Source organism: Adiantum capillus-veneris, chromosome 15 (assembly GCF_014529385.1).
Source record: "Adiantum capillus-veneris isolate H3 chromosome 15, ASM1452938v2, whole genome shotgun sequence".
Classification (NCBI taxonomy): domain Eukaryota; kingdom Viridiplantae; phylum Streptophyta; class Polypodiopsida; order Polypodiales; family Pteridaceae; genus Adiantum; species Adiantum capillus-veneris.
Genome location: NC_140945.1, coordinates 38,582,987 through 38,590,265, shown reverse-complemented (window position 1 = coordinate 38,590,265; position 7,279 = coordinate 38,582,987).

Below are 7,279 nucleotides of genomic sequence, written 5' to 3'. Positions count from 1 at the left end.
AAACAACCATTCGTCAATGTTCTTTACAATACTTGTAACCTCAACAAGTTTGTACTTAGTACCCGACAAGGGCACCACTAAAATTGTTCTTCATGCTATGTGCTCAAAATGGTCAAACAAATGGATGTGACCAGCACCTAGGGATACACATCATTAGGTGACAAGCACCAATGTCATTCCCAAAGACTCACATTCTCCACATATGGAACACGTCTCAAAAAATGATGTCAAGAAAAGTGACATCTAGCAAGTACGAGATGTACTTGTGTGTGGAGGTAATTGCAAATACTCAGCGACATGAGCGAGAGGACCCTCATATAATTTGCTCCACAGTGGCTAAATAGAAGTCCTTGACCATGTTGAACACTGTGTGACTAACAACATGTGCCAAACAAAACCCTATCATGTAGGTATGTAATTGTTTCGATAGGAAACGAACTCGTCATGATATCCCAATGAACATGTAAGAGAGAAAATGACACTAATTTCCCAAAATGCTACGCTCTTACGCTCTTACGTGACCTTGTCATGTGACTGAAGAGAATACTCACAAATACACCCCACGTGTAGAGGGTAACCAAACTTATTTAGAAATAAAATAGAACCAAATCAGATGCTTATGATGATGTTGAAAATACTTTACACTTACCCAGATGACTAGTGCATCTTTCCACCTGGAAAGATACATTACCAAAAGCTATGTACATATCCTATGATGAGACCACAAATAGGGGATCTCCAGCAACCTGTATCACTAGAGGTATCCCAACATACGAGTATACATCATCTCTGTAGTGCTTGTGAGGAGTGTGCAAGAGAGGGAAGGAGAAGAGGATTGGGGAAGGGGATGATTCACAGAGACAGGGAGTTGGGTTAGTGGAGAGGAAAGTGAGACAGAGACTTGGATTAGGAAAAGAAAAGGTAAGGGTGGTTTCCCACGGTCACCTGGCCTACATCCCAACAACCTCCCACTTGAAGATCATGGTGGCAAATAGTGGCTAGTATAGTTAGTCTATACAAAGTTGATGAAGCATTGCCTAGGCTTCATCCTACACCCGTAAGTTCTATGCAATGTGTAAATTTCTCCGAGGCTAGGCTCTTTATGAGAGCATTTGTGGGACTGTTGTCAGTGTGAACCTTGACAAACTCGATACGCTTGCCAGCCAATGCATCTCGTATGACATGGTATTTGACCTCTCTGTGTTTCGACTTTGAGTGAAACACTGATGATTCTTTGACAAAGCAATGGCACTCTGACTATCACAATGCAGTACTAGAACCTCATGAATTTCCAGATCTACCACTAGACGAGCTAGCCATATGGATTCCTTGCTTGCCTCAGATGCAACAACATATTCTGCCTTAGTGGTGATGAAGACTGTCATAAAATCTAATATCTAACCAGTCCAAATGATTTTCTCATATTAAAATGATCATTTAATGTGGAGAATAAACGGGAATAAGGGTTAAAATATAGATATGTGCTTATGGATCTGTCTCAACATGGGGCCAAGGTTAAAGGGGTCCAAATGAGAGATGGTCTGTTAAAGAGCAATGCTACCTAATGGAGCTTAAATACCTTAGGGTTATCTTCATTAAAGACCTCCAAAAGTTAGTGTTAAGAAGTCCTTTGACCTTAGGCAAGCTATGGCTGACCTTGAGGTGGGAACCATACCCAAGCATAAGGTGCTTGTCGGCTTGCTAAGTAAAGTGCTTAAAGTGTTTGTGGGAACCTTGCCCAAAGCTTGAGGTGATTTTTATGCTTAAAATTACTAAGGTTCTTGAAGTGTTCAATTCAAGGATAAACTCTCAAGAGGCATAAACGGTTTCATGTTTGATTGACTAAGTCCTTGAAGTGTTCAAATCAAACCAAATGACTTAAGAAGCATAAAAGACACATGTAGCCCTCATGATGTGCTTGAACCCTATTGGATAGGTTTTAAAGAGGTTCAATGAGAATTTAGATGCATAATATAAATAATTAAGTTCTTTCTCTCAAAGAAAAAGAGGACACATGTCCCAAATGATATAATTAAATATTACTAGAGAGAGAGAGAGAGAGAGAGAGAGAGAGAGGTGGACCAAGCATGAGAGGGGGGCATACTCTCTCTCACACACACACATTCTCTCATTGTGTGGAGTGCAAAGTGCAAGAGCTCAATCTCCTTCTCCAAGCTTGTTGAGAAGTGGAGAGCTTACACCAACACTCTTGGTTATGGAAGGCAAATCCAACCAAGAGCCATGCTTCAATGCTTAAGCTTGCCATCTTCTTCATCTTCATTACTATGCTATTATGCTATGCTATGCAAGAAGAGTGATGATAAGTGAGGAACTATTTCTTTCTCCTATGGATGATTCTTCTTCCTCTTCCCTACCCTCATTCCCCACTAGCTCTCTCCACCTTCGAAGGTGTTTGAGGCCTTAGGACTAAGGCTTGGGATAGTTAATGCTTTTTGCAAAGTTTATGTTATGCTTGTGATGCATGAAGCTTTCCATCTTCACTGCATCATCTAGGTCACAAGGAACACAAAGATTGTATTGTATCAAGTCTCTCTTGATGGGAGAATCTATAATACAAACGCCTTTTGGAGGGGGGACCGGCTCCAAATAAATCCGGTCCTCAACTATTGTCATGTTCTTTAATACTCTCTCTCTTGCAAAAGTATTATTCATGCCAAGTTAGTTAAGTACTATGTTTATGTTGCTACCATCAATTAAGTTCACCTTGTATGTTCTCAAAGTAATCTCACAAAGGTTTCTCTTTTCTTGCTTAAGAAGAGAGGTCCTTAGGTAGCCTATTAATGGTTGATTTTGTTAATTATATTAGGGTAAGTGGGACTGGGATCTATTGTCGGTTTTGTTGAGCCCTTATGTGGGATATGGTGCACACCTCGGGAGCTTTGGTCTTAATAATGGGGTCTTTTTAGACTTGTCTATGGCTTTACCATTATTGAGCCATAAGAAGTGCGAAAGGAGCTATCCCTCGGCAATTTTGCTATGTGACCCACCCCACTACTCTCTATAACCAATTCAAGCCGTGGGTGTAGATAGTTAAGTGCTTATTTTCAAAGGCTAAGAGGAGTAGCAACTAAGGTTTTGAATTGCCAAAGGATACACTAAGTAAACACACAAGTATAATTAGCATGGCTGACAATAACCAAGAGAGTAGAATGAACATTGATAACTTTGATTTTTCACATGAAGGTGTTAATGATGATGCCCCCATGTTTATCAATTATCTTGTTACTAGGTTGCATCAAGCTATGGGCAACCCTACTTTGGAAGCCGAAGTTACTCAACAACTTCATGCTTATGGGATTTCCCTTCCTCTCCCAGAGGAGAGAGAGCTTAGGAGTCCTCTTGATGAGACCCCCAAAAGAAGACTCTCTCCCATACGAGAGGAGGAATTCAAAGAACAAGAAAGTCATGAATCACTAAGTTCCTCTGAAGATGTGGCTCCACGAAGAAGACAACGGTCTAGACGATCGCCAACTCCTCCCATGGGGAAACGGTCAACACACAGTCCTTCTCCTCGTCACTCCAAAAGGGAAGAGAGGAAACAAAGGAAGAAAAGGTCAAGAAAGAGGTCACCCTCTTTTCCTTCTTCTTTACCTTCCTTCTCTCCCGACGAAAGCTATGGCTATTCTCTTAGAGAATACAAGAGGGGAGGACATCACAAATCATACCCTGCATGGTGAAGATCACAAAAGCTCAAGAAGTTCAAAGAGGGAGGAAAGAGTATCTCTTTTCTCACCTATGATGGCACCTTTGGTGCCACCGACAAAGTATTGGACTTCATCCAGCAATTTGATGTGGCCTTTGGAAATGAGGGCTTCACGGAGTCCTCCAAGCTACACCATGTAGCTATGCACTTCCAGAAATTAGCTTGTGAATGGTGGGCTAGCCTTCGTGGCAACGGTGAAGCCCCAAAGACATGGAAAACTCTACAAGTTTCCATCATGAAGCAACTCCTTGCAAGCGATGCAAAGAAAAAAGTACAGTTTGAAGCTTCTCTCACATGATTCTATTCACAAATATGTGGATAAGTTTTGGGATTTACATCTCAAGGCTATTGTCTTCCAAAAGATAGACTTCGTCGAGCAAAAGCAACAATTTTGTGCGGGATTACATGAACAAATGACCGAGTATGCCAACTCCCAATGGCCTGGTTCTATCACCGAAGTAATCCACCAAACCATGGTTGCTTCCCGCATCAATTTCCAACAAGGGGTAGACGGAATGTCAAACCCATGGAAAACAAAGACAAAAATGATGCAAAGGGGAAAACCAATGCCCAAAATTCTTCCCAAGGCACTTCCTACAACAACAACAACAACAACAACAACAACAACAACAACAACAACAATAACAACAATAGGTCCAAGGAGAAGGGAGTTTACAAAGGTAAAAAAAAACTCTCTGATGAAGAGCTTGAAGCTTTTTGCAAAGGACCATAAGTGTTTTAAGTACGGGGAGCAAGGGCATGGCTATCGTTCTTGCCCCGAAAAAAATGCTCGCAATGAGACTCCTAGGGCTTCCATGTCCATCGGAGCTCCAAAATAGGATGCTCATTGCAAAGGATTATCTCTCTCCTATGCTTGGGGAAAAGTTAAGGGAGCATGATGCCTTCATATTGTTTGACCCTGGCTCTACTCACAACTTCATATCACCGGAGTTGGCCACCAAGTTGGGCATTCAAGCTTTTGAGATGGGAGATATTGTAACGGCGGGGGCTGACACAACTTTCAAGGGACATCAAGCCTTCGTTAGTCCCTTGATTGGGAAGTTGTGGCTTCATGTCCAAAGCTATGTCGACAAAGAAGAATATTTCATCTCTCCTCTCCAACATGAGGATGGTATCCTAGGGGCACCATGGTTTGATCACATGGCTGCCAACATGAAGTTCCCTAAAAGGAGAATCTACTTCACCTACATGGGAAAGAACATGTATATAGATGCTAATGAGTCTGGTCGTACTATACTACATCTTGTATAATATCCCGTAGTGAAATTGCTATCATAGGCATTGCCAAAAGTGCATGTGAAAATGTTGTACCTATATCAATTGAACATGTTATTCTTGTGTCTATAGATGAGCTATAAATTGTAGAAATAGAGATAAACAAATGGCATAGATGAGCCACAATTGTACACATGAGTGCCAACAAACACATATGGCAATATAAAGCACTCTCAAGATGCATAGAGAGCACAAGACATGTGTGTGCATGCAAAGTAGTTGTCCCCGGCAAAAAAACTCTAGCTGTGAAGTCTTCAAAATCTATGCCTCAACTAGAATGGAATACTGGGTTAGAGCTCCAACACTAACACCACCTACGATTTTGATGGACAAACTCCGCCTCTGACCAATGTGCTCGGGAAAACAATGTCTTGGGAGACTCTATGGGAGCAAGATTACAACGTGGTAGCCCTCAAAAACACCCTGGCACTCTCTCTTTATGTCAAAGAGTGTGTCTATGTACCAAAACACAACGTAGGGGTGCTGATACGAAGAATACCTACATGTGTGATGTTGATGTCATAGGATGATCATTGAAGGTAGATAGTCAATGGCAAGGACATGAGGATTCTAAAGTAGATGAGGGATGTCGATGTTGATGGGAGGCAAGGAGGTCAATTGTCAAAACCGAATCAATACTGCAAGTCAAGAAGTGTCAAAAGTCAAATCCGATGACCAAAATGTTGGCTAAAAGATATCGTCTATTGTACTGCTCAATTGGATATTTTGAGTGCGAAAATGGCTTTGAAAGGGGAGTAAAATCTCCAAGATGCCTATTGGAAATACTCCCAGCACGATGAGGAAGTTATAGCAACAACCAAAAGCGAAAGGCTGAACCTATACATGCACAATAGGCGTGATGTAGAATTTCATCTTCATCTCTCTCTCTCTCTCTCTCTCACACACACACACACACACACACACACACACACACACACACACACACACACACACACACGCACACACACACACACACACATTGTGAGCTCTCCGTGAGCCCTCTTCTCTCTCAAATCTGATCACTGTGTGATGCATTTTGTGTTATGTGTGCTATCGAGCTCACTCAAATCTCTAATTCTATTTTCACACAACCTTAATCCACCAAGACTTAGTTTACCGGGTAGAGGGAGCTCATGCGGAATAGGGGAGGGGAAGAGCCACCATCACTATATCTTTGATACCATGTGCAAGTGCATGCAAATCATGCATGCGGTGAGTGCAAAAAGGAGAAGATACACAACATGTGGTGGAGCACCAGATGAGAAGAATACTCATCCACTCCTTATTGTTCTATTAAACCAATAAGTGAATTATGTTAGTGATGGGTTAAGTCCGACTTAGTCGACCTGAAACCACCCAACAATACGTATGTGCGCTATTATTCCTCCAATGTTATAGTACAATGTGTTCTATGTTTGAGACAATCTTATAGTGAATTACTTTACTCCAAAAGAGTATATATTATTACTTTGATTGATTTTATATTGAATTATCTTTTTAAAATAATAAACAATTTGATACTTCGCATCAACTAGTTTTACGGGATTGTGTCCACACACTCATATGTTGCAAGAGTTGAACCATAGCAGGCCCGCTTAAAGCCCCTCGCCTTAATGACTTGGCCAAATGCCCTTGACTTTATTGATCTTTTTTAAAGCCATGCTCACAAATGTGAGTGGTAAAATTTAATTAGAAAGACAACAAACTCCTCACAAACATTGTGCGGGAGTCACAAAAAAGAATTACAAGTGTCAAGCTAACAGGGGAGCCACTCCATTTCAATCAGCATATTATAAGCAACATAACAATCATATAAACCAAGAGGCTAATGAGGAAGCCACTCTGCCAAAAGAAATGAATACATACCAAAGTAAAGCCGCATAAGGGGAGAGCCTTCAAGCTCCATCACCTTGAGAGACTCCACCATCCACGGGTCATCCCACACCTAGTAGGAAGTCGACCAAAAGGACATACGAGCCACATGATTTTATGGGGATCCATACAAAATCATCCTTACTTATTGTTATCAGAAGAAGGGAAACCCCATCAAACTAGGCTTTGTGGGAGCCCACTCCATCAAAAAGAAGGTCTCAGTGCCACCATGGAGGATAGACTCTGCCACATCCCACCCTGCATGCCAGAAAATTTCCAAAAAAGACAAGCCATCCATCGCCTCTTAAGACAAAGAAGGGAGGGTTGGCCTCTTCCTGTGTGCAAAAATTGAGGGCCGCATGAAAAGGAATGATGGATATGAAAGAA